Here is a 22,771-nt window from a genome sequence, read left to right on the forward strand (position 1 = left end):
GGTAGAATTCAGCAGTGAAGACATCAGGTCCTGGGTGTTGGTTGTTGTTGTTGTTGTTTTGATGGAAGATGTTTTATATCATTATTGATGTGTTCAGATGTTATATTTCCTCACAATTTAATCTTGGTAGTTGTGTGTGTGCAGAAATTTATTCATTTTATTCTACATTATCAAATTTGTTGGCATATAGTTATGAGTAATGTCTTACAATCCCTTATATTTCTGTGGTGTATCAGTTGTAATGTCTCCTTTTTCATCTTTTATTTATTTGAATTTTCTCTCTTTTTGTCTTAGTTTAGCTAAAGGTTTGTCAGTTTTACCTTTACACTTTGTCTTATTTATCTTTTGAAATATTTTTTAGTGTCTGTTTCATTTATATCTGCTGTGAGCTTTATTATTTCCTTCCTTCTACCAATTTTGGGTTTAGTTTGTTTTTGATGTTCTAGTTACTTGAAGTGTATAATTTTCCTTTGTGATTTGAAAATCTTTCTTCTTTTTTGGTGTAGGCTTTTATTGCTATAAATTTCCCTCTTAGAACTGCTTTTGCTACGTTCCATAGGTTTGGGTATGTTGGATTTTCATTCTTACTTGTCTCAGTGACTTTTGAAATTTTCCTATTAATGTCTTAATGAGACCTATTGATTTCTTGGGTGCATGCTATTTAATTTCCATGTTTTTATAAAATTTCCAAGGGCCTTCCTGTTGTTGATTTCTGGCTTTATATCACTGTAATCAGAAAAGATACTTCATATGATATCTGTCTTCTTAAGTTTGTTAATACTTATTATGTGTCATAATGTATGATTGGTCCTAGAGAATGTTTGGTGTACAGTTGAGAATAATTTGTATTCTGCAGCTGTTGGATGATGTATTTGTCTGTTTTCATACTGCTGATAAAGACATACCCGAGACTGGGTAATTTACAGAGAAAAAGAGGTTTAGTGGACTCATAGTTCCACGTGGCTGGGGAGGTCTCCCAATCATGATGGAAGGCGAAAGGCACATCTCACATGGTAGCAAACAAAATAGAATTGAGAACCAAGTGAAAGGGTTCCCCCTTATAAAACCATCAGATCGTGTTAGACGTATTCACTACCACAAGAACACTATGGGGGAAACTGCCCCCATGATTCAATTATCTCCCACTGATTCCCTCCCACAACATGTATGAATTATGGGAGCTATAATCAAGATGAGATTTGGGTGGGGATATACAGCCAAACCATATCAGGTGAGATCTTCTTTACCTGCTAGGTCCATTTGGTCTATGGTATAGTTTGAGTCTGTCATTTTTTGGTTGATTTTCTCTTCATATAATCTGTCCATTTTTAAAGTGGAGTGTTGAAATTTCCTACTAATATTGTATTGCAGCCTATCTCTACCTTTAAATCTAATATTTGCTTTATATATCTGGTTGTTCTGGTGTTGGGTACATATATAGTTACACCTAAGTAATATATATGTTATGTCCTCTTATTGAATTGGGCCTTTTATCATTTCATTATACAGTGACATTCTTTTTTATATAGTTTTTTTATTTAAAGCTTTTTAAAATATGACATGACTGTGGCTACTCCTGTTTGCTTTTCATTTGTTTGCATAAAATATATTTTTCCATCTCTTCACTTTCAGTCTATTTGTCTTTAATAGTGAGGTAAGTATCATGTAGGCAGCATATAGGTGGGTTTTGCTATCTGAATCCATTTATCCACTTTATATCTTTTAATTAGAGTTTAATCCACTTCTATTCAAGTTTATTATTGATAAATTAGGACTTCCTTCTACCATTTCATTAGTTGTTTTTTAGATTACTTGTTCACTTCTTCCTTTCTTATTCTTTATCTCTCTAGTTTGGTGGTTTTCTGTGGTGCTAAGCTTTGTTTCTTTTCCCTTTTTGTGTGTGTGTGTGTGTGTATCTGCTGTAATTTATTTCTTTCTGGTTAGTGAAACTAACATACAGAGTCCTGTATTTGTAACAGACTATTTTACACTGATAACAACTTAACTTCTGTCACATAAAAATACTCTTGACTTCTCCCCCCCACACACACAATTTATATTTTTGTTACCTTACATTGCATCTTTATGAATGGTAGACTCCATGGAACATAGGATCTATGTCACAACTAAATAAATTATTTAATGGCAGCATTAAAGCAGCCCAAAGAATGTGAAAAACTGGTGTGGGTGTATTTAACTTTTTAAAAACTATGTTTCATAATGTTTTCATTAAAAAGTCTTTATCAGTTTGCTAATGCCTAATTTTTACAACCAGCCACCATAGATTTTACAGGATAAATATATTATTTCAGTAGTAATTGAAGCAGAATTTTTGTTGCTCTTCTTACCCTTAGAGATTGTGTATTATCCTCAGACGTAATTCTTTGATTTTTTTTCTTTTCATGTTGTTACACATAGTTACCAACAATCAATGTGAGAATAACCTTTGAATATTTTCAAGCATTAAGATTTGTTTATACAGCTGCACAATTAGACAACCAACACTCTTGGGTCTTTACCTCTCAGCATACACCTGATTATTAACTTAAAGGTATGATGGGAAAAGTATCAATTTTTCTTGGTCACCTAGATTTAGAAATATGTAATAACCATAAGCTTGGGTCTGCTTCTTCAGAAGCCTAGGAAGTGGAGTGATGGTTCTCTGAAGAGGCTGGAAACAAAGTATGTGTTTCCAGAAGGCTTAATAGAATATGTTGAGACATAGGCCATTAACACAAAAGTGAAAGAAATGCAAAAAAAGTATGAAAGTAAGGATTTGAGAAGGGAAATTTTATTTTTAAGTCTAAGATTCCTATGAATTATATGAAAGTAAATGTCCTATCCTTAAAATTAGCCAAAGGAAGCACTTTACTTATCAATATGATATGACTTTTCATACTCTTATCTAAAGATATCCTAAACTAAGATTCAGTTTTCTAAGAAAAGACCTTTTACTCATGCTTTAAAGCATGTTAGAGGATTCCTACCACATCACATCATGTTGTTTACATGTATGATTTAAACTGCATTTATTCTTCAACTCACTGGTTCCTTAGGCTTCTTATCTTTCCTTGCACGCTTAGATAATTTTATGTAAAATTGATTTTTAGAAGTTTAGTTGCTGGGCGTAGTGGCTGTCACCTGTAAACCCAGTACTTTGGGAATTCAAGGCAGGTGGATTGCTTGAGTCTTGGAGTTTGAGGCCTGCCTGGGAAAGATGACAAACCCCATTTGTACCAAAATAAAAATATTAGCTGGATATGGTGGCACATGCCTGTGGTCCCAGCTACTCCAAGGCTGAGGTGGGAGGATGGCTTGAGTCCGAGAGGCAGAGGTGTGAGCCAAGATCATGCCCTGCTCTTCAGCCTGGGCAACGAAGCCAGACCCTGTTTCAAAAAAAAAAAATCTAGTGAGATTTGATTTCTATTTCTATGTGATTCAAAACTAGGAGAGCTTCAAGGCTAATGACTATTAAAAAATGGCCATTGCTACTTGCATTTTCTATGAAGCCAGCATACACAGCAACGTGCAACGTGCAACCTAAAAACCAAGCTATTTAATAGGTAGCTTAGATTTCAGGTTTGATTGTCTTTGAGGTTTGATTATTGCAGAGATCAATTGCCAGACCAAATATAGACTAATTCTGTATTTGGTCTTTTTATCATATGAAACATCCCAGCCTTGGGTATAAATTAAGAGCAAATACGGATGTCCTTGTCAGGTGATTGCTTCTCTGCACCTCCCGTAGGTGGCCAGTGAACTAAGACCATCAAGAGAGGAGAAGTCACAATAGTATCTTAGATGGTGTTAAATTACATTACAGTAACTCATGAACTCTGTCAGTGAGCTTGCATCATTGCTGGAGCATACCTCTTAGAATCCAAGGGATGAAAAGCAGGTACAAATAAATTGTGTATTGAGTGGCTTTCAGACTGCACTAGAATTAATTTTGTTTCAGTGTTGAAATGTTGTCATGGAAGAAGTCCTAGATTCCACATGAGCTTATACACTGAGAGTTTACAATGAGATGCAGCATTATTTTTAACTATAATCTAGGTAATGTGAGGAACTGGAGAAAGCAGAATAGATTCTTAGGAAGTAGAAATAAAGAGAGAGCTCATCTAAATTACAAATGATTTTTTTGTGTAGGCTTTAGCTGGTTTTATAGGAGACTACAAGGTACAAACTGAATCCTCAATAGACTAGGGAAAACATAGCAAAAATTTTCTTTTGAGCAATAAAATAAATAAATGTATGCATATTGTATTCTCCCCACATTGCATGGTTGAATAGAAATTTGATTTAAGAGGAATTGATAATTCATTCTTTTCTCAGTTATCAGGTCAAGTAATTTATATTCCTAGGACTTTTATTTGCATGTGTGTGAAAAAGTATAAAACATCTCAGTTATCAGGCAGAGGACTTGATATCCCTGGGAATCCACTTGTCCTTTTAAACACAGAACTTAGATTAGTAGCTCTTAAATTTTCCTAATTATCAGAAAAACCTAAAGTCTTATACAAAAATGTAGATTCCCTACAAACACCAATATCAAAAGCTCCAGAGGAGAATCCTAGGAATCTGTATTTTTAGCAAAAGCTGTTAGTGATTCTGATGGTAAGAAAGACAAATTGGGGAAACATTAGATTAAGTGATGTGTAAAGTAAGTGCCATGCTATTGAATGTCACAATATATTTTAAAAATTTCTTGAGATGAGTTGTAAATGTGACAATTCATTCTAGCTTATCTCCTAAATAGCATCAAGGACCCTATATTCTCTCTTTAAATTTCATTACAAAGATGCTAACTTAAATGCAGTCAGTGGAAGGTAGCTGAATTATATAAAATGATGATGTGTCAAACAGTTAATAAGAGCTTTTGTTAATGGTGAAGATTATATCTGTGCTTTTAGTTCTGTGGTGTCAATACAGTATCCCTTTCTAGTTGGTAGACAACTGACTATATTAGTTTGCTGATACTATCTCAATAGAATATTCCAGACCTCTCTCCCTCTACTTTATCTGCTTAGCAAACACTTCTATCCTTCATTTTGTTCAAGTAGATTTCCTTTCCTGATAACCATATTTTGATAAACAGCTAGCATAAATATTCAGACACATGTAGAGTTATATTTTCATTTTGTATTAAGTAACTGGCATTTTGTTTTATGGTTACTTTATGGGGATACTGTCCAGGTCACTGAAGACCAGACACAAGCTGAATATACCCAGAGGGGGAGACACCATAAGAGGCTGGCATGAGGCGCTAGTGCTTATTTTCTTCTGCTGTAAGAAGCCTGGGCATGAAGGGGGAAAAGCCTGGATGTAATTTGATCTGGAATTTCTGACCTAATGCTTTAAAGGGATTTCTGATTTGAGGCACTGCTTGAGACAAACTCATCCTCTTAAATAGGAGCCTGGGGCAGTGGCTGGACATCAGAGTACAAGAACAAAAAATAGAACTCAGGCTTATCTTGTGACAGATGAAGCTGAGGTGATTGCTTGAATATTTACCCCAGGCATAACTGAGATAAAAGACCATCCTGCTGAGCTGCCAGATAATGCAATGATAATGGTTTTGATAAGTAATTCCCAGTTTTCAGGGAAAGTAGTATACTAATTTGTCAGAATTGAATACTTAATTTTTATTTCTATATGTACAAAAATATGATGCTTGATCAGTTTGGGAAAAGCATTAATGGACAATTTCATCAGTTTGATATAAAGGGATGCTCTCTATCACTGAGCTTAATATGAATATGTGGCTCTATACAACAGTGTGTTTCTTTTTTCTTTAGTTGTGTGACTTACTGCCATCAAAAATCCCATTATACAAATGTGTATAATGAGAAAGGCTGCCACCTGGTTTAGTGAAATTATGATGAAAGATGTTTAGCAAAACTTTGACCAAATATATAATCAAAAATAGTTGATTTGCACAGCTAGTCTACATAGTGCCTAGAATCTCATGAACTGAAGATCTAGAAAGTTCTTGCAAATGGAATTTTTTTAAATAGAAAAGCCAAAGGGCTTGTTGGTTGTACTACTGCCACATCTTCACAAACTGAAAAAGAAATACAAAAACAAAAAGCCTTAAGAAATTAATGACCCTCAACATGTTCAAAAATTAAATTACTCCATTAAAAATATTCTCTTAACATTCATCACATTAAGAAATCACATAAGTAATGAAATAGCTGTTAAATATTCAAGGATAACTTGGGTTGCAAGGGCTTCCGAAGGTATAAACCACCAAAGAGATTTTACTCTAGATTTCTAGAATTAAAATTATCTATTTTTTTCAAGCAGTTAAGGAGTGATGTTTAGTTTCTATGTTAAAGAGTTTGCAACACTTATGACTATTCCTGTGTTCTTATGATTCTTTGGTCTTGTAAGGTCTGTTTTATATATATTAGCCTTATTGTAAGGAGAAATTTATGTTAAATTATAGATTTTGATGAACTAAATTCCCCCACCCCCAAACTACATTATAATGTGCACATCGTGTCACAGTTAATGTTCAACATACCCTCAAATACCATTTTGGGAATCAGAGGCTTAAGTGACACCAAAGCATTTCCACATGTAAATAATAAAAAAGATAACATTAACATTATATTTTTATTTTCAAGGAAGTCAGATTTGAAGAGCAATTACAAAGTGGACAGGAACTTGACAATAAAAACTTAAAAGTTACATTTCAAATGAAATACTATAACTTTTAAAGAAGAAAATGTTATTAACAGCATTAATTTTGTTAAAATAAAAACTTTACCCACGTTAAATTTAACATAATTTAATGGAGCAAGGAAAGATTCATGAATTGGGCAGCACTCAGAACCAGGAGAAGTTCAGAGAGCTCCACCCAGTAACATGGGCAGGCAGTATTTGTAGACAGAAAAAGTAAGTGACATACAGAAACAGCTTGATTGGTTAGAGCTCAGCATTTGCCTTATTTGAGCATGGTGTGCTAAGGCCTTTGCTTTATATGAACATGGTTTAATCATTTGTGCTGAACTTTGGCTGCTGTGATTGGCAGACACTCGGTTACAAGAGTATACGCTTAGATTGCTGGTTGTTTACATACTAAGGTTGCTGTTTGCTATGTAGGGATTCAAAGTACTACGTAATAACTATGGAGGAAGCTTTAGGCCAAATTTAATTTAATCTAACAGTTTCAAAAGCAGGTATTATTTTCACTAAAATGAGATTTTAAAATCTAAATTGAAAAAAGTTTATTTTGGAAAAACATTTATTATTACAGAACTTGTTCCTCTTGTAAGGGTCCAAAGTCAGTTACATAATGAATATTAAGGTGCCATGAAAAAAAAATAAAATGTGACACATGTAGAAAATGTTATATTATTAGTATAGTGCTAACCACTTGGTAGATGTTACAATTTTATAGTAAGAATTAATAGTTGTTTAAATATAAATAACTGTTTAAATTGGTTTTGTATTATTTGTATAGCTTCCTCTGTCATTTGACACCTATTAGTGACTATGTGATCAGTAAAAAAAGCAAGAAGCCTTGTAAAAGAGAAAGTGAAAGTAAAAATTTGAAGCGTTTGGACTTTTTAAACCAGTCAAGAATTAGACTCTTTGACTGTTTGGACATCATTTAACCAATGGTCTTTCTATGGGCCTGTGGATGAGTTATTTAAATTTTGTGGGTCTCATTTATTCAGATCTAAACTAAGAATTTTAGATTCTAAATATTCTCTATGGACCCATTTAGTATTAAAATGATAGATTTTAAAAACTATGTTGTAAGACTGGCCACAACTAATAGCTATTATACAGATGTATAACATATATGATATACGTGTATATCATATATGTGTATATGTTTTAATTTATATTATATATTTTATAATATAAATTATATGTTATATATTTATATTAAATATATTTATATGATATATAATATAAATTAAAACATATACACACATATGTGTGTATATGTCTCTGTGCACATACACATATATATATGCGTACACACATACGTGTGTGTATGTGTGTATATATATTTCTTTTAATTCATCTAACAAATGAAATTGATATTACTCCAGATAGAAAGTGATGCTTGATAAATAACCGAAGATTGAAGGAAAGGACTTGGAAATGCAGGCATAAGTTGGGGAATGGAAAAAGGAGGACAGTCATGGCAAAACTATATAAATGTAGGTAGAAATCGAATTGGAATCCAGGAACTAGGCCATGTAAGGAAGAGAAAGACACGGTTTCAAAGTAAAAGGATGCAGGATTTGTCAGCAGTTTAGATAGTAGTGTGAAATATTAGCGTAATCAGTATCTTCGGCACATGTTTTTTTTTTTTTGATAATTGTATGTCATGTAAAACAGATGGGATATGGCATGGCACCAAGTGTAACACCAACAGTTTTAGTTGAAAGGGGAAGTTTCTTTTTTTCTTAAAATACATTAAGAGCTTATAATGTGCTAGTTACTGTGCTGGATGCTGTGTTTGCAGCGCTTGTGTCCTTCAGTGTCCCTCCTGGAGGTTGTCCTTAAAGTCTCATAGAGAAGACGAACATTAAATGCACAAATACTTATGTGATTATAAACAATAAGAAGTTTGTAAAAATAAAAAGAAAATAGCCTTAGCTTGAGTGGTCAAGGAAGGCTTCTCTGAGAAAGTAACATCTAACCTGGAACTTCAGATACAATTTCTAATTCACAATAACTAATGAGTGGGTATGTGGGACATTGAGCTAGAACAAAAGACAAATATGGGTTAGTTAAGGTTTAAGTAGAGTTTAAATCTATCTTTTTTTTATTTCTACTTTAGGTCTACATCAGTGTTAAGTTGCTACATAGAAACATAAAAATGGGGGAAATTTGGGATTTGGTGTCTCCTTTTACAAAGAGAATGAAAGGCATGTGATGATTTTTTGTAGAAAGACTTGTATATTAAAATAATAAATTAGAGTTCAACTCTTTTCCTTAAATATTACCTTTAATGGTATGGAAGATAAAATTAGTCTGATGGGAAAAAAATGACATTTAAGAATTTTAAAACTATGCTTCCTAAATAAGAATTTAATTTTGGCATGTGTGAGCCTATTGATCGGACAGTAGTGCATTGTATTCTGTTAAAATCTTATACCTTATGATGTCATTTTTAGATAATAAAAACACAATTTAATGAAAATTTTAATCAATAGCTCTGAACCTTCTTCACTTTTTTCTAAAATATCAACCAGACTTTTTTCAATTAAATCATTCATTGTAACCTTTAGTAAAATAGGTTCCATATAATTTTTACGATTTGGAAAAACTGAGAATAATTTGTCCTCATTCACATAATATATGAGATGCGAAGTGGGTTACAGGGTATATGGGTTCTCAGAGGGTATTTTAAAATAGCATGTGAGTGTGCAGAGTTTCAAGTAGCAAACTAATTTCAAGATGATCAACACTGATTCTTTTTAAAATTTACTTAGACAGGTTTCAGGAAGGCATTGTTATATATTAGAGGCAAAAACACAAATGTGCCCCAATTTGGGCCCTTTTTTTGTGCATCTAAAAACACACAGAGGAAAATGGAACTGAAATGAACTTTGTGGTTTGTGAATCCTTTAAAAACCGCAAAAAGCAAATTAATCTCATATGACTTGAGTACTTAGAGATGATGTGTGTGATGATATGTGTAAGACATTTGTTTAGATTCCAAAGTAATGATCAGCTCCCCACATCCTCCCTCTCTCTACCTCTCTCTCTCTCTCAATGTGTGTATTCTCTTTCACTCAACAAGATTAGCAGGAAGAATTCTCTGTAAGTAAAAAATCATGTCTGAGGTTTTGAATGGCCCAATTTCTTAAATCTTTTATTATTTCTCTTTTAATATTATTATTATTATTTACTCTCTGCCCTCAACGCAGCAGAGGCCTTGATGGGAAAAGGCTTTGTGGGCAAGCAGCAGGTGGGTAGTTGAATCTGCAAGACTCTAACAAATGAGACTCCTTCCTTCAGAAGAGTATGAAATGAGACATTTTATAAGGGGAGGGGAAGCTGAGTTGATTTAACCATTCCAGTGTGCAGATACATTAGAAAAGAATTAAGGGATCGTAATGCTTCCACAAATGAAATATTTCAACCATGTAGCACCATCCAAGTGCCCTGTTTGGAGATAATTCTCCACAGATTTCTCCTGTTTGGCACAGTTCAGCCTTTGAGCAAAGGGCGTATTTAAATGGTCTTTACCTTGAGACATTTGCTTACATTCCAGAGTAAAAATAAGCTCTTCTTGCCACCTCTCTTTCTCTGGAGGGGAGACTGGGCAGACATGCCAGCAGCCTATTCCAGCTAGAGTCTCCTCATGTTGTATTCCTCTCCTATGGTGTGACTGTCTCACATGCAGGTAAACATCCCTGCCTCCTCATATTGCCCTGTGAGAATGGAAGGTACTTCTCTGGCTGTTGCTTTTTCCTGTCTTTCTGTATCAGGGATCTAGTGTCTTATATCAGTGTATATATATGAAATAGTGGCAAATTTACTCATTAGCTTCCAAGTAGGGTAAAATCTCAGGCCCTTCATGCTTTCTGATTTGAACTGTGCAAGGAATGGCAAATCCAAATAACTATGGGAACCAGACATGGGACATGAATTGAAAGAAGTAGGTGATATGGTTTGACTGTATGTCCCCCACTTAAATCTCTTGTTGATTTGTAATCCCCAGTGTTCGGGGCAGGACTGGTGAAAGTGATTGGATCATAGGGGTGGATTCCCCCTTGCTGTTTTCATGATAATGAGGGAGTTCTCATGAGATCTGGTTGTTTAAAAGTGTGTCGCACTTTCCCCCTTTCCCCTTCATTCTCTTCCTCCTACTCCAGCCATGTAGGAAATGCTGGCTTCCCTTTGCCTTCTGCCATGATTGTAAGTTTCCTGAGGCCTCCCAAGCCATGCTTCCTGTACAGGCTGTGGAACTGTGAGTCAATGAAACCTCTTTTCTTTATAGATTACCCAGTCTCACATAGTTCTTTACAGCAATGTGAAAACGAACTAATAAAGTAGGTGAAGTTTAAAATAATGAATGGCAGCTGACAACCTTGGTGTGGGTGCATAATAGGGAGGACTAGTGTCTGCAGCAGCTGAGGAGCAATGTCTTCTTGTGAGATATCCTACTTTTAAAATATTGGCAACCAATCTGACTCAAGAGCACTCATGGAGTTAAACTGAACTGTTATGGACTGGGTCCAGCCCAAGGGCCACCATTTAGTCTTCTCTATCGTAAATGGTGAGATAGTCAAGGATGGGGATGAATTTATTCCTTCCTGTTAACTGTGGAATCACTTGGCACAATGCCTAAGTAGGCACTCATTTTTCTTTTTTTAATCTAAAGTTCTCAGCAAGCTATAAGCCAGACATTAGCTAAGAAGAAATACAATATAATGCCAAAAGATCAACATAAATTTTGTTATGATTTTGTTTCCCAAAATAAGAAGAGATTTGGTAGACATCATATTTTTTGTCAGTAATCATCTTATAGTTCTTGACTACTTATATATCCCAGCATTTTATTTTGTCTCTACTATTACAACAATGTTATTATTACCCATTCCTTTGCCTAGTTTGTCACACAGTTTTAATATGGCACTTATGACCCTTGTTTCATGATAAATGGTTTTCATATGTCTACTATAGTAGTTGAAAAACTCCAATTATTCTGCAGTTTTGTGTATGTGATAGAGTCAGCCACAGAGTTAGAATCATAAAATTTGTCAGGCCAAATCTGAGTTTTATTTCATAGAGATTGGTTTCAGGGTTGTGTAAACAATTGCAAAGATGATTTTAAAACCCTTTTATATTGTATCCAGCAAATAGTTCCCCCAGTATTGGCCTAAAAAGTTTGGAATTCTAAGCTGATTTTCTAAAAGCTCCCAAGAATTGTAGGTTATGTGGTTAAATATTAGATCGTACTCTGAATGTGTTTATAAGAATTTACTTAACACCTTAGGTGTTAAAATGGGCTAACAGAGAGCTTCATGTAATGCCTTTCATTCTGTTTGTGCATTTTTGATTATTGGAAAATGCAATGAAAAATAAGTGGGTATCATTAAGAAGTATAAGAGAGAGCGTAAGTATTTGTCCTCTAGGAAATTATAAGTGGATAGCAACAGAAAATTGTTCATAGCTGAATTGAAGAATAGATTGAGATTCTTGAGATTACTATATGCTGGTTATAAAATGCCACACATTAAATTAGCAATTGAGAAAAAGACATGAAAGTAATAGACACATTGATGACTTTTGGCAATAAGTATAGAATAAATGCTTTGTATTTGTTTATTAAGGTATAATTTATATGTCGATTTTATCCTGTTTAGGTGAGCAGTTCTATGAATTTCAACAAATGTACAGTTGTCTTTTGGGATTCAGAGGATCAGCTCCAGGACTGCCGCCATGTAACTAAATCAGCACATATTCAAGTCCTACACTGGAAACAAAGTGTTGGCGCTCTGTATCTTTCACAGCCACAAGTATTTTTTATTGTGTTTGATTTAAAATAAGCCACACATAAGTGGACCAAGGCAGTTCAAACTCATGTTGTTTAAGAGCCAACTGTATACAGTTGTGTAAGCAACCACTACAACCAAAATAGAGCATATCTCCACCATTCCCCCAAATCTTCCATTTCTTGATATAGTCAATCTCCTCCTTTTACACCCCCAGCTCCTGACAACACAAATCTGATTTCTTTCCCAATTGATATGGTTTGGTTCTGTGTCCCCACCCAAATCTCACCTTGAATTGTAATACTCACCATGGGTCAAGGGTGGGACCAGGTGGATATATGGGGGTGGTTTCCCCCATACTGTTCTCACAAAATCTGATGGTTTTATAAGGGGTTTCACCCTTTGCTCGGGTCTCATTCTCTCTCCTGTCACCATGTGAAGAAGGACATGTTATCTTCCCCTTCTGCCACAATTGTAAGTTTCTTGAGGCCTCCCCAGCCCTACGGAACTGTGAGTCAATTAAGCCTCTTTTCTTTGCACATTACCCAGTCTTAGGCAGTTCTTTATAGCAGCATGAGAGTATTCTAATACACCAATAATTCTGACTTTTCTAAAATGGCATAAAAGGAGCTGATAAATGATACAGGCTTTTGAGTCTGGCTTCTTTCACTTTAATGCTTTTGAGGTTCACAGCTTTTGTTGCATACATCATTGTTCCTTTTTGGTGCTGAGTGGTATTCTATTGTATGAATATATTGCAATTTGCTTATCTGCTTACCAGTTGGGAGATATTTCGGTTGATTTGAGCTTTTGGAGATTATTAAGAAAGCCTGTATAAACCTTGTTAATGGATTCTTGTTTAGACACATCTTCATTTGTCTTGAATAAACAAATACCTACACGTGCATTGCCATGTCATATAAAAGTGTATGTTTAATTTTATAAGAACCTGCCAAATTAGTTGTATTAATATGGCTGTGCCATTTAGGATTCTCATCAGGAATGCATTGGAGTCCCAGTTGCTCCACATAGAATATATGCTTTTTATAAATTTTAAACTAAAATTTCTGCCTCAGATATAATGTATCTTCATATAAAATACATTATGTTTGAGACAGAAATTCTTATTTAAAGTTTATAAATTTATAATATATCTGAAAATACATTATAGTTATAAAACATACCAATTTTTAATATAATGTGTCTGAGGATACATTATATTAAAAACTGATATGTTATATTGGAATTGTGTAATATTTTACAAATACATGATGGCTAAAGTGAAAGTAAGCAGCAGGTTGAATTAATTCCATTTCTCTTATGAGTTAACGGAGGCTAAAACATGTGTTTGTATGTGAGGACAATCGTTTTCATATCATTTAAAATTTTGGTCAGTCATTCAGTTTCCTAAATACATAGAAGGATGAGTTCAGGAAAGTTGCCAGAGCCTCATTAATGTTTAAGCCTCAAAGTTCCAACGTGGTTACCAAGGCCAGTCTGTCTTTATGTGGAGCAGGTGGCAGCCCATGCAAAGAACAGCTTGGATGAGCTGGTTTACTTCATAACATTTCCAAGACGATGATAGTTCTAATATAAGTAGAATTGACCTGTACAGATAAGGCAGGTCATTTAAACTAAACTGGATTTTCAGTTGCCCTTTGAGGCACTCCGTAAGGTAGCAATGGGACTTAGGAGTAAAATTCGACTTCCCTAAAATTCCAGAATCAATACTATCTTATATACAGTGTTTAATACTTGTGTTTTGATAATCTTCTATTCGTTCTCTGGGAAAAACACCATAAATGAAAGTGACGTTTTCATAATAGAGGCATTTGGGTTTATTCTTTTTGTGGTCATTTTCTTAGGACTAGTATTTTAGAATAATTTACCAAGCTTTTTTGCAAGACTAAAATATAGGGTTAAAGTAGGGTTAAACCTTAACAGTCATAACTTTGTTCCTGAAGTGTGATTATTATCAAAATCTCTTTTAAAAATGCTTTTCTTAAATATTCAAAAAAGATTGAGACTATCATACAAATGGACAATTTTAGTTTCTCAAATTGTAAGTACTGTTCATTAATTCTCAAGAATGCTAACATTTAGAGGTTAGCAAATTGAAGATATTTTGGTAAAAATTATGATTAAATTATGTATTAGAGCAAACCCAACCGTCTGCTGTCTTGGATTGTTTCTGTCTTCCCATTGGCCTTGAATGCAGATAGAAACAATATTAAAATACTTCTCATGCAACATGAAGTAAACTCCAAAGGAAAAATGCCTTGAGCAAATCACATTCTGTAACCTGTTATGGCCCTCTCTGGGTTACAGAATTTTGTCTTAAATTTTCATAAATAGCCAATTCTTTAATTTGTGACTATATAAAGACAATAAAAAGTCTTGGAACAATTGACTCCAAACACCAGAATGGAGCTATGAATGTGTATATATCCCTAAAACTGGTTTACAGCTACTTATATGTACAACAGCCTCACTCTCTGTGAAGTGGGATGTTAATATCAATTTTCTATTCCTTCTCATTAATAAGATAATGATCATCATGAGGAGTGAGGCCAAGTCAATAGTATTTATTTTTATTTACCCTACTTTCTTCTTTCTTTTGCTGTTTCTTCTAAGCAATTTGTTAGCATGTTCTGTGTTTTATTGCAGTGGGATTTACATGTATGGGTACAGGACATTAATTGGTGATTAATTTATATTTGTGCCTTTTCCCCAATTGTTCACCCAACTCTATTTTAAAAAATAAAACAGAGTACGTTTTTCTGTAGTATGTTCTTTCAAATTCTGTCTGCTAGTTTAGGTTTATTGAAAATAATTGTATGAGTTTGGACTAAACATTCTTTATACATTTTTGTTTTCTCTGCCTATAATGCCTTTCACTCTTGATGGTGGTGGGAAAAAGGATGCATTTTTATGTTTGGAGAGACTCATTGTAAAACAGCAGGACACTTCCTGTACAACACCATTAAATGTTGTTCAAACAATGTCAGGGGGACTATATTTGCCCACTAGTTCTATGCAGAAACATTTCCCAAATTAATTAATTTCCTGAGTGACAAATCAGGGAGAAAATCCTGGTGGACCTCAAGAAAGGGTAGAAAGTTGGAGAAAAGTGTTAAGAGGTTTGAGGTCAGCAATTTGACCTTTTAAAACTTTCTTTCATAAGGAGAATGTCAACAAATAATGTTTGTGGTAACTTCAAATGAAGGATAGAGCTTGAAAAGTAAAACTTCAACTCCCACATATAACATTTGTGAGGAAAATGAAATGAAAACATATGTTCATATAATAATGGGAAAACATAATGTATTTTTCTAAGTTTGAGTTTGCTAGAAGTTCTTTATTATTAAATTATGCTGGGATTCCTAGTAAGCATGCAACACATTTGCATAAGTATTAAAATAATTCATCATGATCAATTCTGTTACAGTAAATCTCAACCCTAATCACAATCTACCATATACTACAGTGGTTCATCTATATGTGGTATTTCATATTTTACTAAGTTTTGGTGGAACTGCAGCTCCTGCAGCAGCACAAATGTCATCTGAGTTCACTGTGATTAATGTGGCCCTGAAGGAGATCTAATCACGATTACCCAATTTCATAAAGTGTTACAGAATCAGTGTCATGTGAGAAACATTTTAAAGCCCTTAAAACTGTATATCCTAGCAAGTAACTCTGGTAGAAAGTCTAGGAGGATGAGGAAGTTTAATTTGGGAAACAGATGACCGAGGAGGATGAGGGAACAATTATTTGCCTTCAAATACTTAAAGGACCAGAAGGGAACAACACAAATCTAGAACTAATGGCTGAAAGTTATAGGGCAGTGGATATCAATCTAATATACTGAAATTTCAAAAATGGAAACTTATCAGAAATGCAGTGAGCTCTATGGGTCTAATAGGCTCAATGAAGTATGGAGGTTTCTGTTACTAGGAGTATTCAAGGCAAGATTACCACTTCTGGAGACTACTGCAAAGTAATTTTTTAATGGCACAGAAGGTTATATTTGGGTACATTTTAAATTCCTCTTCATCCATTCCATAACTTAATTTCCTTTACCACATAAACACATTTCTTATTTTTATTTTTTATTTTATTTTTTTAGATATTGGTGGAGGCTTCAGTGGGAGATGGCTTCACTGGAGATATTGCGATTGATGATCTGTCATTTATGGACTGCACCCTCTACCCTGGTAAGAGAGAACATTTTAATTTGGGGTTATTTCTAAATCTGTTTACTTGGAAAACTTGCAAGGAAATCAATATTTCATTTCTACAAAATTTCCAACATGACCTTGCTTTTATTCTTTTTCTCAAAACTATTAACTCTGGAAAAGATTTTTTTAGATCCTTGCTAGTAATTAGTTTTAAAGTGTCAAACATAGTCAAGATGTTTGAATCACTTATGTCTATGACTTATCACATGCAAAATACTAGAAAATCATGTCTGAAGTTAAAATGTAATTCCATTATATTTAAGGAGTTACAATAACCAAACCATTTGCCTTATAATTACATCACATTGGATACCTTATTAACCTCTCAGATTACTCTTGGGAGGCAATTTAAATATTTCTAACAATTGTTGTCAACCATTTCCTCACTATTTTATGGATTTATGTCTATTAAAATGACATTAATGACATATTTTCCAGATATATATCGGTTTTCAAACTTTCCCCTAACTCCAGACTCATATACTCACTACCTACTCAACAGCTTAACCTGGATGTCTAGAAGGCATCTTAAAGATAATGATAGAAAATAACCTAAAATAAACACAACCCAGGCCTTGAATAGTGTTATGAGGAGAAACCCATTCTGAGAAGTGCATAGTGATCTAAGAAGACTGGATATTAAACTAATGGAGTTTGGCACTCAGACTGAGAGCTCTTAAAGTGCACGACAAGAGGGAACATGATCTCCTCCCTGGAGTGATCAGAGGCTGGGGCCCAACAACATTCTCAATTGCCGAAAACTTAACATCCATCCCTGCTCTATCATCTTAGCCTCACTGGTCTGCGGAGCACCAGCTCCATCCCATGCAGAGTCAGGGGATGGGGCTGATTCCAATATTTTCAGTTGTAGCTATGTGACACAGCTCTGATCCTACCCACCACTCAGCATCCTAACAGGATCGATTGGTGTCACCACTGTGTGTCATGGTTTTCATAGAACTCTGGAGACAGCCGAATCCCTCTCCTGAAGGCTAGTAAAACAAGAGGCAGAATTGAACATATTTACTTTTACCTCTCAATGCCTAAAAGTGAATTCCTGATTACCAGTTGCCTCTCAATCCTGCCACTCCTGTATACCTCCCTATCTCAGCAAATGACAGTTTATATCTAGCTGCTTATTCCATATTAACAAATCTGGTTTATATTAACAAATTTGGTTTAGTACCCACTCCTCATTGCCCTCACCACTTTCCCCGTGGTCCAAGCAACCAGTGTCTATGCATGGATTATTGCAATTGCTTTTTAAATGATCTATCTGCTCCTACCCTTGAGTGCTATATTCTGAAAACAGCAGCCCACATGTTTCTTTTCAAACTTAGATGAGATCAGGCCATTCTATTGTCAGAATCTTCCTATGACTTTCTATCTCATTCAGAGCAAACCTCAAACTAATGATAGCTTCCAAGGAATAAATGACTAACCCCTTATACGTCTTGAATTCACCTTTCACCAGTCTATATCTCATTCACTTTTTCCTACTACAAAGGTCTCTTAGCTAATACTTGAGCACTTCAGCCAATTTATGGTGTATTAGTCCATTCTCACACTGCTAATAAAGACATACCCGAGCCTGGGTAATTTATAAAGAAAGGTGATTTAACTGACTCACAGTTCTACATGGCTGTGAGGGCCTCACAATCATGGCAGAAGGTGAAGGAGGAGCAAAGTCACATCTTACAAGTTATAGGCAAAGAGAGTGTGTACAGGGAAACTCCCCTTTATAAAACTATCAAATCTTGTAAGACTTATTCACTTTCACAAGAACAGTGTAGGAAAGACCTGCCCCCGTGATTCAATTACCTCTCAATGGGTCCCTCCCATGACACTTGGGAATTATAGGAGCCATAATTCAAGATGAGATTTGGGTAGGGACACAGCCAAACCATATCATATAGTTAGGGCTTTTCCATCTGCTTTCCCCTGTTCCTGGAACAGGTTTCCCACAGATGTCTATCTGACTCCCTCCCTTACTTCCTTCTGGTCTCTGCCAGAGTTTCTTCTTCAGGGAAGCCTCCTCTGAACACAACACAACACAGTTTCTTTCTTATCTGGCATTTTCTATTTCTACTCCTGGTGTTATTTTTCTCCACATCACCTATCACCCTTATGGTTAAATTTCTATTTTCCCCCATAATGATGTTAGTTGCATGAGAGCAGGTATATCACCTCTTCACTGTTTAATCTCCAATTCCTAGAACAGTATTTGACACATACTGGTACTCAAAAAATACTTGTTGGATGGATAAGTAGGTAGAGGAATGTCAATAATTTTAGGTGTTTTATATACTCTCGTTATATATTTTAGTTTAGTTTTAATATTATTGCTAAAATATTAAGTATTTCTATGTGCCAGATACTATAGTATATGTCAGTCAGCTTTTGTTGAAAGCCAAGTCTCAGTAGCTTATGACTACATTTATTTCTTGATCTCAAGCGTGTGGATTGGCATAGAGAATAAGAGCAAAGAAATAGACAGACAGATAGACAGACAGACAGACAGATCTTAATCATAGCTCTGTGTAATTTTATGTAGCTCTAAGCTATGTGTCTCTGTTTCATGTGGTCCTATCTCTCTGAGACCATGGCTAAAAGACCAAGTCCCTATTTGACACATTTCATAGAGGATGGAAAAAAAAGCATACTTGAAATTTCAACTGGGACATGGTATACATCTTACTGTGTCTGTTCATGTTCATTATCCATTGATCAGATCCTAACAATGGGGCAGAGAAGTATTTTCCACCTACAGGGAGCTCAGCAGGGGTAGGGGAGATAGAAAATCTTTACAAGAAAGAGAGGTGATGTGTAGGGACAATATTACAACCGGCCATTCATACATATTTTATTTTACTTAATCTTACAATGTTTTAAGAGTCTAGAAGAGTGCCTGGTCCATCAGGGGTGAATAGATGTTGTATGTGGGGTAGGATTAATGCCTTTATTATACCAGTTTTATGGAGGAAATTGAAAAGGAGATAAGCTGCTCAAGGGTACCTAGCTGTAAAGTGGCAGGACAGAGTCACTGCTTCTTGGAACCATAATGTTCACCACTAGTATTATAGGGCTCATCAAACACACTAAACCTGAAAGAAAGAGGCTACAATCTCCAGTATACAGATATGAAAAATTAAAGACATAAGTAGCGTGGATGAGAATACAAAATTAAGGATTGGACTGTGATTTTACCTAAGCTGGTATGATTTCAGTGGCCAGGGCTTTCCCCACATTGCCCCCAAATCTGAGATTAGAGAGAATCACTGTGACCTCAGAGTGAGAAGAGAACAAAAAAAGAACGCAGGAAAGAAACACAAGTCACCATTGAAGCTATTGTTGCCCTAATTATCCGGCTAAATCCATTCTGTGGCTCACAGTTCCCAGGGGAGGTAAAACAGCTACTAGAAGCATAGGCAGAGATGCAAAATATCAGTTACTGAGTGTTGGTCCCAATTTTCTGTTTCAAGTTTTGGAAGAAAAATAAAAAATCTTGAAAAACTGTAGGAGCTGTGTTTTTTGCAATGGCATAACAAAATAAACTATGGGTCAAAACCACAAGGCTTGTTGAATCCATAGGTTTGATAAAGGAATTTGATAAAGGAATCTTACCATAAAATGAAACAAAAATACAAATTGAGCTCTACGTAAAAAAAAAAAATGTTGCTCTTGATGCTTTCCAGTCATTTTTTTTTTTCATAGCATCATGTTATCTGAAGTAAGAATCATGCTTGTAACTTCACTAAGGGGCATTGATTTCCTTTTAATATTAACTGATTATTTGTTTATAACATTTTTCTTCTTTGGCCAATAAAGCAAAGCAAAATAAATAAAAACTCAAAGTCACATACACACAAACCAGAATGTTGACCTAATCCCCAAGATGTGGGTTTCTATCTTACGTACAACTTTTATTTCATAGAAAATGACTGAGCAGTAGATTATTTTACTTTTCTTTGGTACTTCAAAATCAACCTCTTCCCCTCGTGCCTGCCTTGTAATTTTAATGAAAGCAGTGTTCTCCAGCAACCTGGGCTTGAATTTCCGCAGTCATCTTTGACTTTCTTCTTAAACTTCTTCGGTTGTAAATTCCACTGACTACAACTGCAAGATATTTCTTGGACCTGCTGTTTTTTTCCATTACTGTAATTCAAGTCAGTGTTGACTTGAATGAAAAACAAATATTAGACCAAAAATGTTATTAATATTCCCCAATAGTTTTTATGCCCTTAAATTAGTTTATTTTTACTTTGTCTTAAAACATCATCATTTGCTCTTCCAAGTCTTCTCTCTCATATTCTGAGCTATAGCTTTTTTCTAATTTAATTTTCAAATCATTCTCAATTATGAATTATACCTGATTTGTTTCAATACTTTTATAATATTGTTAATTTATTTTTCCTACTTTATTAAGATATAATTGGCAAAATGGTATATAGTCAAGGTGTACAATATGATGTTTTGACATATCTATATATTATGAAATAGTTACCACAATCAAACTATTAGTAATTGACACATCTCTAACCTCATATAGTTACCCATCCTCTGTGTGTGTGTGGTAAGAGAACTTGGCTGGGCCCGGTGGCTCATGCTTGTAATCCTAGCACTTTGGGAAGCCGAGGTGGGCAGATCACCTGAGGTCAGGAGTTCAACACCAGCCTGGTCAACATGGTGAAACGTGGTCTATACTAAAAATACAAAAGTTAGCTGGGCATGGTGGCACACACTTGTAATCCCAGCTACTTAGGAGGCTGAGGCAGGAGAATTGCTTGAAACTGGGAGGTGGAAGTTGCAGTGAGCCAAGATCATGCTACTGCACTCCAGCCTGCGCGACAGAGCAAGAGTCTGTCTCAAAAAAAAAAAAAAGCACTTAAGATCTACTCTCAGCAATATTCAGCTGTACAATATCTTGCTGCTGACTATAGTCACCAGAACTTATTCTTCGGATAACTGAAAATTTGTACCATCTTACCAACATATCTCCATTTCTTTCAGCCCTCGACCTATGCTAACTACCTCTCTACTCTTTTCTGTGAGTTCAACTTTTAGATTCCTCTTACATGTGCAATCATGCAGTATTTGCTTTCTGTGTCTGTCTTATTTCACTTAGTGTAATGGACATGGCATTATTCTAATTTCATAAAGACAGGATTTCTTGATTTTTTTAAAGCTGCATAATGTTCCAATGTACATATATATTAGATTTTCTTTATCCATTCATCTATCTCCATACATGTAAGTTGTTTCCCTATTGTGGCTATTGTGAATCATGCTGCAATGAACATGGGAGTTCATTGGAGTCCAGATGTCTCTTTGAAATAGTGATTTTATTGCCCCTGGATATATACCCAGAACTGGGATTGCTGGATCATGTGGATAGTTACATTTTAAATTTTTTGAGCAACCTCCATACTGTTTTTCATAATGGCTGTACCAATTTACATTCCTACCAACGGGTATAAGTGTTCCCCTTTCTTCACATCTTCACCAACACTAGCTATCTTTTAACTTTTGATAATGGACATCCTAACAGATGAGAGTCAATATCTCATTGTAGTTTTGATTTGCATTTTCCTGATCATTACTGATAATGAGTGCCTTTTCATATACCTGTTGTCTATGTCTTCTTTGGAAAAAAATGTCTATTCAGGTATTTTGCCCCTCTTAAAATTGGATTATTTGTTGGTTTTTTTTGTTTTGTTTGTTTTTGCTGTTGAGTTGTATAAGTTTCTTACGTAGTTTGATATTAACTCCTTATTGGTTATATGGTTTGGAAATACTTTCTCTTGTTGTGATTTTTGTACATGATGTAAGGTAAGAGCCCAATTTCATTTTGCTTTGCATGTAGATATCCATTTCTTTAACACCACTTATTGAAGAGATTATTTTTTCCCATTGCATATTGTTGTCACTTTTTTTACTGATTACTTGACTTTATATGTGTGGGCTTATTTCTGTGCTTTCTATTATGCTCCATTGGTCCATGTTTCTGCTTTTATGCAAGTACCATGATGTTGTGATTACTACAGCATTGTAATA

This window comes from Pan paniscus, chromosome 16, assembly GCF_029289425.2.
Source record: "Pan paniscus chromosome 16, NHGRI_mPanPan1-v2.0_pri, whole genome shotgun sequence".
In the NCBI taxonomy this organism is placed as follows: Eukaryota; Metazoa; Chordata; class Mammalia; order Primates; family Hominidae; genus Pan; species Pan paniscus.